The sequence below is a fragment of the Triticum urartu genome, unplaced genomic scaffold (genome assembly GCF_056163025.1).
Source record: "Triticum urartu cultivar PI428250 unplaced genomic scaffold, HENAU_Tu73 scaffold1522, whole genome shotgun sequence".
In the NCBI taxonomy this organism is placed as follows: domain Eukaryota; kingdom Viridiplantae; phylum Streptophyta; class Magnoliopsida; order Poales; family Poaceae; genus Triticum; species Triticum urartu.
In genome coordinates this window covers 1-12,500 of record NW_028259985.1, presented here as the reverse complement: position 1 = coordinate 12,500, position 12,500 = coordinate 1, and positions in this window count along the sequence as shown.

The following is a 12,500-nucleotide window of genomic DNA, read 5'->3' as shown; positions in this document are numbered from 1 at the left end:
TGAATATTCGGGAGCAGTAATTTAATCGTTCAAATTTTTTTCTTGTTTTATTATTTTTTTAGTAGTCTTATAGTAGTCTTAGATTTTTCATTTTGATGAGCCTCGCTTTGAGGAATTCATGGAATAATCCATTTTCATGGAATAATGAATTAAGGAAGAAAGGATATGAGTCTACCGCTTACAAGAAAAGATCTCATGATAGTCAATATGGGCCCTCAACACCCATCAATGCATGGTGTTCTTCGACTGATCGTTACTCTCGATGGTGAGGATGTTATTGATTGTGAACCCATATTAGGGTATTTACACAGAGGAATGGAAAAAATCGCGGAAAACCGAACTATTATACAATACTTACCTTATGTAACAAGGATATAGAGAGATTGTAGAAAGGGGATAGGATAGTTATTTTTGCAAGAGACTTGTTGTAAATTCCTTAACTTAAGAAAGAAAAAAGAATAAAAACACAGATACATAACATAAAAAAAAGAATAAATAAGACGAGATTCGACCTCCCCCTACATATTTAATTTCCTCTCCTATACAAAAACTAGCAAGACCCACTCCATTGGTAATTCCATCAATAACACCCTTATCAAAAAACTCCGTGAGTTCGGTTAACCCTCTTATACCGAGGGTAAAGACCCTAGTATAGAAAATATCTATATAACCACGATTATATGACCAACTGTATATATTTTTTTTTACTTGATCTAAAAATTCTTTTTTAGGATTTCCTTTGTAAAAAGAGTTTATTAAATCCAAATTCTGAAAAAAAGAATAAGCGGATCCATAGAAGATATATGCTATGAATAAACCAAAGATAGCTAGACTTACAGAAGAAATTGCATTAGTAATAAATTCATATGAATTTACAAAAGAATTAGAACTTTCCTGGGTAAAGTTTATTGAGGGAGTTAACCACTTTGATAATATGGTTAACTCTGCTATTCCATTACCAATTCCTCCATTATCAAAAGAGATTCCTATGAATCCAATGAACAAAGTGAAAAGTAGTAATATAAGAAGAGGAAATAACATAGTATTTCCCGTTTCATGCGGATAGGCAAAAGTTTTTTTAGCCCCAAAAGACGTAGTAAAGGATCCTATCCTATTTCTTGTATTACCTTGAATTTTTGGTATATTTTGTGAAAAAAAAGAAACTCCACTCTTCGTTGTTGATAAAACGAAATCCCTATTCACTCCTTTGGGTATCCTTTTTCCCCATAAGGATATTGAATACAAGGAACTCTCTTTAGTGCTACTGTAATTTTGAAAATGAACACGCAAATACCCATCAAATGTAAGTAAATATATCCGAAACATATAAAAGGCAGTTAATCCTGCAGTAAAGGAGGCTATTATTCCAAAAAAGGGCGAATACAACCAACTATTACTAAGGATTTCATCTTTGGACCAGAAGCAAGCAAGAGGTGGAATACCACAAAGAGAAAGTGTACCCCATAAAAAAGTAGTTCTTGTGATTGGAATGTATTTTCTTAAACCGCCCATAAGAACCATATTTTGACTTTTATCTGGTGAATATCCAACAAGAGGTTCCATTGAATGAATAACGGATCCGGATCCCAAGAACAATAAAGCTTTTGAATAAGCATGAGTGATCAAATGGAATAAAGCAGCTTGATAAGAACCTATACCTAGAGCTAACATCATATAACCCAATTGAGACATTGTAGAATAGGCTAAGCTTCTTTTAATATCTCTCTGAGCAAGAGCTAAAGTAGCTCCTAAGAATAGTGTTATTGTACCTACTAAAGAAATAAAACTCATTATCAAAGGTAAAGATATGAAAAGAGGAAGAAGTCGAGCTAGAAGAAAAATTCCCGCAGCAACCATAGTTGCTGCGTGTATAAGAGCCGAAATAGGAGTGGGCCCTTCCATAGCATCGGGTAACCATACGTGAAGAGGGAATTGTGCGGATTTCGCAACTGCACCAAGGAATAATAAAAAAGCACACAAAGTAGTAAGTAAAGAGTTAATTCCATTATTAGGAATCCAGTTATTAGCTATTTTGAACAAATCCCTAAACTCTAAACTACCTGTTATCCAAAAAAAACCTAAAATTCCTAATAATAGACCAAAATCCCCTACACGATTAGTTACAAAAGCTTTTTGACAAGCACTCGCTGCGATTGGTCGTGTAAACCAAAAGCCTATCAATAAATAAGAACACATTCCCACGAGTTCCCAAAAAAAATAAATTTGTATCAAATTGGAGCTAGTAACCAATCCCAACATGGAAGTATTGAAAAAACTTATATAAACAAAAAATCTCAAATATCCTTCATCGTGAGACATATAACCATCACTATAAATAAGAACCAGGATTCCTACAGTAGTAATTAGTATTAACATAATAGAAGTAAGTGGGTCAATCAAGTATCCAAATTCTAAAGAAAAATCATTATTGACGGTCCAAGACCATAGATATTGATAGATCGAACTTCCATTTATTTGTTGAATAGACAGTTGAACTGAGAATACCATAGCTATACTTAAGAGTAAAACACTAGGAAAAGCCCATATGCGACGAAGATTTTTTGTTGCTGTCGGAATAAGAATAAGGCCAAATCCCATTGACATAATAACTGGAAGTGGGAGAAGAGGGATTACCCATGCATATTGATATGTATGTTCCATAAGAAAAGAAATTGCAATTTTTACTTCAATTTTTACTTCAATTTTTCTATAAAATTGTTTCCGATTCACCAAACCAATTCTTATCTCTTTCTGAAAGAATAAATAAAAAGAATAAGAAAAAATACTGAAATTCTTAATTTTTCCAAAATTTATCTCATTGAAATAATTAAAAATTAAGAATGGGTTTAGTTGGTTAAATTAAAAAAGTTAATAAAATAACTAGGTAACGAAGTTATTTTATTAACTAAATAAAGATATTTATAAAAATAAAAAAAAAAAAGTGGAATCATTTTACTTTCTATTCATAATTCATTTTTATATTTCTTTAAAACAAAGATGAAACAGCTCTCTTGTTCCATAATTAACTGATTGAGTGAATTCCAATGAAAACCTATGTTTATAAGAAATTATCGAATAGTCCTTACTTCATATAGAACTAAAATTCTAATGACTATAAATTACCTAAGTTTTAGAATGTCTTGTTTAAGAGACTCAGTATTTTTTGTTTTGATTGGAATTCCTTTCCTTTATGGAATACCATTCTGAACTTAATTAACTATTTTCATTTTCCCTTCTTTTTATCCCCCCGTCTTATCTTATATGGGGGATAGGCTTCCATACCATATATCTATATATGGAGTATACTTGATATATAAATAGATATAAATAGATTTAAATGAGAAACCCTTCTATATATTCTATATTATTAAAAAAAAAGTATAAAATATATAAAGAAAAAATGTTAAAAAATTCTTGTTGTCTTATCCGCATTAGACAAAATGAAGTAAAAAATAATTCAAAATTTAAGTATCTTTCAGTATCTAAGTATAAATACTAATAAAAAGAAGAAAGAAGGATTGATTTGCAGCAATAGATGTCTTTCACATACAACTAGAAAAAAGTAATTTCCTTTTTGAATGGCAGTTCCAAAAAAACGTACTTCAATGTCAAAAAAGCGTATTCGTAAAAATATTTGGAAGAAAAAGACTTATTTTTCCATAGTACAATCTTATTCTTTAGTAAAATCAAGATCATTTTCGAGCGGTAATGAGCATCCAAAACCAAAGGGTTTTTCTGGGCAACAAACAAATAATAAGATTTTGGAATAATATGAATTGACTTATCAAAAAAGAATTCCAATTATTTAATAATTTGGATTCTTCTTTGAATGTACTTTTATGTGTCGAATTACTCGGTACAATATTCTTAGAACAAAAAACCCCTCTTATCTTATATATACAAGAAAAAAAAAGTTTTGTTTGGTATACTGTGTGCTAAGTATTCTTTTCCTATCAATGAACTTTTCATAATTTTCCTAATAGAATCCTCATATTCTATTAGGAAAATTATGAAAAGTGGAGTATTCTTACAATAGGACTTACAACTTCCACCTATCTTCTCCAAAATCATAAGGTTAGTAAATCTTATTAATAAGAGCATAAAGACTTTCATTCTAGAAATTTTTAAAAAATCCAAAAAGCCTTTTCTATTTATCCATTTTATTTTAATTTCATCATTAAATAGAAACCCTTTTGGATTTTTTTCATTGTATTGAAAGAATTTTCAAAATGTAAAGGGGAAATTAATTAGAAAAAATTAGTTCTATAATTGCAAGTTAGAAAAAAGAAGTTCCAACTCTTTCAAGCAGTGTTTGTGTTTCTATTGGGCAAAGCAAGAGTTTATTGTAAAAAAAAAAAATGGAAACGATACTACCAAACGAAGTCTATTTTAATGAAAACTCTAATGTTCCTAAATTTTATGGACTTTCCCAATATCGACGATTCCCAAGATAATAGCTATTATTCTTTTAAGTTACCTATTATTTGAAGTTAGCCGCCATGGTGAAATTGGTAGACACGCTGCTCTTAGGAAGCAGTGCTCAAGCATCTCGGTTCGAATCCGAGTGGCGGCATTCTTGAAAAAGAATACAATAGATTAGAAATCAATTCGAAATTTACAATTTTGTAATGGGACCTTCCCCTTATGCTATTTGCAACTTTAGAACATATACTAACTCATATCTCTTTCTCAACGATTTCAATTGTGATTACGATTCATTTTATAACCTTATTAGTTCGTGAACTTGGAGGATTACGCGATTCGTCAGAAAAAGGAATGATAGTTACTTTTTTCTCTATAACAGGATTCTTAGTTTCTCGTTGGGCTTCCTCGGGACATTTTCCATTAAGTAATTTATATGAGTCATTGATCTTCCTTTCATGGGCCCTGTATATTCTTCATACCATTCCTAAAATACAGAACTCTAAAAATGATTTAAGCACAATAACTACGCCAAGTACTATTTTAACGCAAGGCTTTGCCACATCGGGTCTTTTAACTGAAATGCATCAATCCACGATACTAGTACCTGCTCTACAATCTCAGTGGTTAATGATGCATGTCAGTATGATGTTATTAAGCTATGCAACTCTTTTGTGCGGATCCTTATTATCTGCCGCTATTCTAATCATTAGATTTCGAAATAATTTCCATTTCTTTTCTAAAAAGAAAAAAAATGTTTTAAATAAAACATTTTTCTTTAGTGATATTAAATATTTTTATGCAAAAAGAAGTGCTTTAAAAAGAACCTCTGTCCCTTCATTTCCAAATTATTACAAATATCAATTAACGGAGCGTTTGGATTCTTGGAGTTATCGTGTCATTAGCCTAGGATTTACCCTTTTAACCGTAGGTATTCTTTGTGGAGCAGTATGGGCTAATGAGGCCTGGGGATCCTATTGGAATTGGGATCCTAAGGAAACTTGGGCATTTATTACTTGGACCATATTCGCAATTTATTTACATAGTAGAACAAATCCAAATTGGAAGGGTACGAATTCTGCACTTATAGCTTTGATAGGATTTCTTATAATTTGGATTTGTTATTTTGGTATAAATCTATTAGGAATAGGCTTACATAGTTATGGTTCGTTTACATTAACACCTAAATGATTACATAAAATAAAACCTTCATGAAATGAAGGTTTTTACTTTTATGTTTTATTTGAGAACCCCTTGAACGCCTTATCAAAGGGTTCTCAAAAATTCGAGATAGATCTAATTATACTTTTTTACTTATTTCTGCATTATATACTTTTTTACTTATTTCTGCATTAATAGAGCAGACGAGTAAAAAAAAGCAAACCTATTTAGGATAATAATTGGATAAGAGAGCCTCTACCCTGTCAACGGATAGGGAGAGAACAAAATCTGGATAAATACCAATTCCTATTACTGGTAAAAAGATACAGATTAAAATAAAGAGTTCTCGTGGTCCAGAATCCACAAAATTTGCGTTTGGAACATTAAATAGCTTGTATCCATAGAACATCTGGCGTAACATAGATAATAAATAAATAGGAGTTAATATCATTCCAATTGCCATTACAAAAGTAATTAGTGTTTTTGGCATTAACAGAAATTTTGGACTAGTAATTAGTCCAAAAAATACTACTAATTCTGCGACAAAACCACTCATTCCTGGTAAGGCAAGAGAAGCCATTGAAAAGCTACTAAACATGGTAAAAATTTTAGGCATTGGGATAGATATTCCCCCCAGTTCTTCGAGATAAACAAGACGCATTCTATCAGAAGCGGTTCCTGCCAAGAAAAAAAGTGTAGCACCAATAAATCCATGGGATAATATTTGTAAAATAGCTCCATTGAGTCCAATGTTGGTTATGGAACCAATTCCTATAATTATGAAACCCATGTGAGATACAGAGGAATAAGCTATTCTTTTTTTGAAATTTCGTTGACCAAGAGAAGTTGAAGCTGCATAGATTATTTGGATCGCTCCTATTATTACTAACCAGGGCGAAAATAGATAATGAGCATGAGGTAACAATTCCATGTTGATCCGAATCAATCCATATGCTCCCATCTTTAATAATATTCCCGCTAAAAGCATACATGTACTATAATGTGCTTCCCCATGGGTATCTGGTAACCACGTATGTAGGGGTATAATCGGCAATTTGACAGCATAAGCAATAAGGAAGCCAAAATATAAAAGTATTTCCAAGGTTGCAGGGTATGATTGATTAATTAATCTTTCCAAATCTAATCCTGGTTCGTTGGAACCATATAAGCCCATACCCAGAACTCCGATTAAGAAAAAAATGGAACCGCCTGCAGTATACAAAATAAACTTTGTAGCTGAATATAGACGCCTCTTCCCCCCCCACATGGATAAAAGTAAGTAAACAGGAATTAATTCTAACTCCCACATGATAAAAAAAAGTAAAAGGTCTCGCGAAGAAAATAATCCTATTTGACCACTATACATTGCGAGCATCAGGAAATAGAATAATCGCGAATTCCGTGTAATTGGCCAAGCTGCTAAAGTAGCTAAAGTAGTGATAAATCCTGTCAATAAAATAGATCCTAATGAAAGTCCATCGATTCCCAATCTCCAGTGGAAATCGAAGACATCTATCCATTTATAATCCTCCTTTAATTGGATTAAGGGATCCTCCAGTTGGAAATGATAACAGAACGCATAAGTCATTAGAAGGAATTCTAATAAACAAATAGATATAGTATACCACCTAACGACTTTGTTTCCCTTATGAGGTAAAAAGAAAATTAATGAACCTGCAAATATCGGCAAAACAACAAGTATTGTTAACCAAGGAAAATAACTCATGATAAAGTGATAAAGACAAGATACGTTTTGACCAGAAAAGCCCGTGCTCGATTATTTCGAGCACAGGCTTCTTCGGTAAAGAGGAATCAGACGATTCGAGTGAAGTTTTTTGTAACGTATCAATAAGATAGAGCCATGCTACGTGTTGTTTCAGGCCCTAAATAAACGCGGACACTTAAAAAATCTGTCGGGCAGGCAGATTCACATCTCTTACAACCCACACAATCTTCGGTTCTCGGCGCGGAAGCAATTTGCTTGGCTTTACATCCATCCCAGGGTATCATTTCTAATACATCTGTTGGACAAGCTCGTACACATTGAGTGCATCCTATACATGTATCGTAAATTTTTACGGAATGTGACATTGGATCTATAAATTTTTCTTTTCAACATAAAATTTTTCGATCTGGTAAAAATGAAATTAGTACTATAATGAGTCATATGTATTGTAGACACCAGACGAAGCAATGGTTTATCCAAACTTCAAAAAAAAAAATCTATTTTTTAATCTGTTTGTGAGAAAGCGTGAAGAGAGCCAAGAGACTTTAATTTTGGATTTCAACAATAAATAAGAAATAAGAAAGAATTTTACGAATTGTACAGACGAATTCGAATTAGCCAATAAATTGGCTATCGTCTTTTCAATATAAATTATTGCAATATTCAAATTGCAATATCAATGAATTACAAATACAAAAATTCATTTAAGTGAAAAAGAATACTATGCAATAATCTACTAAAAAAAATGGATATTCTCAAATAATACTAAGAAAATAGTATTGATTTCTATTTATTTTAATATGTGCGCCTTTGTTTAGAGGATTCTATGTCTAATTATTCAAAAGTCTAATTATTCAATAAATTAGATTGATTGATACGAGTGGATTTCCTATTACGATGGATGGAAGAAAGAATGGATAGTCCAATAGCGGCTTCAGCAGCTGCAAGGGCTATAACAAAAATTGCGAAAATATCTCCTTTTAATTGGCGACTATCAAATAGATCAGAAAATGTTACGAGATTTAGATTAATTGAATTCAGTATAAGTTCAAGACATATTAGAGCTCTAACCATGTTTCGGCTTGTGATCAATCCATAGATACCAATCGAAAATAAATAGACACTCAAAAAAAGTACATGCTCAAACATCATTAACTAACTCCTTATCAATCTCGATTCATTTCAATATGAGGGCAAGAATTGAACCGATTCAATTAATTACAATAGAACAATTACACAACAAAAGAAAAAAAAAAAAAAAAAAAAGGAGGTATTTGTTGGCAGTAGATGGATTTTACTAAATCAAAATTGTGATTCTTTAGTTATTTATTTTAGATTTGCAATTCTTATAATTTGTACTTTTTCTAAGTTTTCTTATTGCCGAGCCATAGTAATTGCACCTATTAAAGAAACTAGAAGAATTATGGAAATGAGTTCAAACGGAAGATAAAAATCGGTTGCTAAATGAATTCCAATTTGTTGAACATTATTTATGAGACCCTGTTCTACTATTTGGTTTGATCTTGTAGTCCAAAGAATTCCATACCACGACGTATCTGGGATAGTAGTCATTAGTGAAAAAACAATAGTTATACAAACGAGTGAAGTGAACCCATCTCCAATAGTCCAATAATTCTTATCTTTAGACCATTCTGAGCCATTTACGAACATTACAGCGAATATGATCAAGACATTTATGGCTCCCACATAAATAAGAAGTTGTGCGACAGCTACAAAGTAGGAATTTAATAAAAAATAGAATAAGGATATACAAACAAGAACTAATCCCAGCGAAAAGGCAGAATAAATGGGGTTGGTAAGTAATACTACTCCTAGACCCCCTAGTAGAAGAACAAATCCCCCAAATAGCATAAGAATCTCATGTATTGGTCCAGGTAAATCCATTATGGATAAAAAGAAATTAATAGTATAAAATTTTTCATGAACTGACTAAAACTAAAGGATTCAAGGAAGGAAAAAAGGATTAGGGTATTTTTTTGTGTATAAACTTATAGTTATAAATTATATTATATCACGAAAATCTAGTCTGATTTAAAATAAGAAATAATTTCCAATAAGCAGTAGTTTTTCGTTTTTCTTTATAGTTTAATTTTAAAGTTTAATAAAGAATTATTAGATTTTTATAACAGAAAGACAAAATCAAAGTTTAGTAATCAGTAATCGTTCTTGAATTCGAAGATTTTTCTTTGTTTATTTTACTTTCAGACGAATTCCTAATTGTTTGAATTGTGTAATCTCCCATTATGGAGATTGGTAACCGACTTAAAGCAATTTGATTGTAATTCAATTCATGACGATCATAGGTAGAAAGTTCATATTCTTCAGTCATTGATAAACAGCTTGTTGGACAGTACTCAACACAATTGCCACAAAATATACAAACTCCGAAATCAATACTATAATTAAGCAATTGTTTTCTTTTAATATCCTTTTCAAATCTCCAATCCACAACGGGTAAATCTATCGGACATACGCGAACACATACTTCACAAGCAATACATTTATCAAATTCAAAGTGGATTCGCCCTCGGAAACGCTCTGGTGTAATTGATTTTTCATAAGGGTAGTGAATCGTTATAGGTAAACGATTTGTGTGGGATAAGGTAGTTATGAAACTTTGACCTATGTACCTTGTAGCACGTATTGTTTGTTGACCATAACTCATGAACCCAGTTACCATAGGGAACATATTCATTCTAAATATCTATGAAAAAGATATGTTTCTTTCTCTTGTTTGAGAGAGCTTTTGTGTTGAAAATATTCTTACTATTATTGTATTATCTTATTTATAGTGAAACAAGTTGAGAAGAGGTTGTTAATAAGAGATTGCCCAGGGAAATAGGTAAAAGAAATTTCCATCCAAGATTTAATAACTGATCCATTCTCATCCTCGGTAAAGTCCATCTTATTGTGATAGAAATGAAGAGAAATAAATAAGCTTTAGTTAATGTAATAAATATACCCATTGTCATTTCCAAAATTCCAACTGCTTTATTCATTTGGAAAAAATCAAAAAAGGATATATAGGGAATAGATAAATTCCACCCGCCCAAGTAGAGAACTGTTACAAATAAAGAAGAAACTAATAAATTTAGGTAAGAAACAAGATAAAATAAACCATATTTGATACCGGAATATTCAGTTTGGTAACCTGCTACTAATTCTTCCTCCGCTTCTGGTAAATCAAAGGGTAATCTTTCACATTCTGCCAAAGAAGAAATTAAAAAAACCAGAAAACCTATAGGCTGACGCCAAATATTCCATCCAAAAAAACCGTATTTTGACTGTGCTTCAACTATATCAACTGTACTTGAACTGTTAGATAATCATAGTCGGTGATAACATCACAGTTCCCACCGCTATTTCAAAACCGTACATGAAACCTTAGCTTCATACGGCTTCTCTATGATCAGAAAAAGGAAAGGACTGTTTTGTTCCTAGCCCCGGGGGCGTAGATAGAATTAGATAAAATAAAATAGATTTGAAAGTCCTAAATTAGACCAAAGGAATTCCGTCTGCTAGAATAAGAAAAAGCGCTTCCGAATTGATCTCATCCTTTATAATATAATGAAAATTTTTCTTTGTTCAGTAATAACTTAATCTTGGAATAAAACACTTGTTACTTGTTATAGGAATTCAATTAATAAATGGAAAGAGTTGGGTATTAGTTCATGAGCAATTCTGCATGAATATGGATAGAGGAAGGAAATAATGAAAATTTTTTCTAGTGCACTCCATATCTTTTTTACTATTCTTCTTTCCCCAGGGAGGGGGTATTTAAAAAGAAAAAATGGATAAAGGGTTAATTCGTTCTTGATAGCCATTTCCTTAACAAGTGAATGGGAACATACTCTGGATCGGAATCCGAAGAAAGTACTACTTGATAATTTCTACAAATTGCAAGTCCTTATTATGATTCCTTTTATGGGCAAAAATCTCTAATGTTTTAGATTTTCCATTACTAATCCTTTATGTACTTTAGTGTTCCTAACCCTTCACTAACTTTTGGTGGATTCTTCTTATGGATTATTAAGTTATAGTAATAACTAGGAGTATTCTAGTAATGGAATTCCATATCGTGAATCCTTTATTCTTGGCCGCTTCAAGATATGATGACTAATTAAAAAATATCAACCTTGGGATAAAGAGTTTACACTGCTTATGTTTACTTCCACTTTTTTCTTGTACGTAGGAAATGAGATTTTTTCTTTTTACTACAAATTTATAAGCTGTTTTGTTTCACTCATATAGCTATCTAGTTTAACTTACCAACCCAAATACTAAATAAGAAAAGGAATATAAATAGTTAATGGATTTTATAGGAAAAAGATCTATTTTAACGAATCACACGTAGAGATATTGCTAGCACACAAAAAGTTAATGGTATTTCATAACTAATGGATTGAGCAGCAGCTCGTAGACCGCCTGAAAAAGAATATTTATTATTTGAGCTATATCCTGCCATAAGAAGACCAATAGGAGCTATACTTGAAATGGCAATCCATAAAAAAACACCAATACTAAGATCGGCTAAAACAAAATGATATCCCAAAGGGATAACTAAAAAACTTAATAAAACTGATATGACTGCTATAGAGGGTCCAATGCTAAATAAAGAAATATCTCCTCGGGATGGCAGAATATCTTCTTTAAAAAGTAGCTTAGTCCCATCTGCTATAGCTTGAAGCAGGCCCAGGGGGCCAGCATATTCAGGACCAATACGTTGTTGTATCGACGCAGATATTTCTCTTTCTAACCACACAATTACGAGTACCTCTATTGTTATTCCCAAAAGGAGGGTCAAAATGGGTAGAATCGATATCAGTCCATAGACTTCTTTTAATAATTCCAATTTCGAAAAAGAATTGATAGTTTCTACCTCTACCCTATCTATTATCATTTCAACGATCAACTTCCCCCATAATGATATCTATACTACCTAATATCGTCATGATATCAGCCAATTTCATTTTTTTAACTAGCTGAGGAAGAATTTGCAAATTAATAAACCCGGGTGGACGGATTTTCCATCTCCAGGGGAAAAGGCTATCATCTCCTACTAGATAAATCCCTAATTCACCTTTTGGGGCTTCTACTCTTACATAAAGCTCTTGTCTTGACAATTCAAAATTGGGCGAAGGTTTTTTACCAAGAAATTTATACTCAAAAT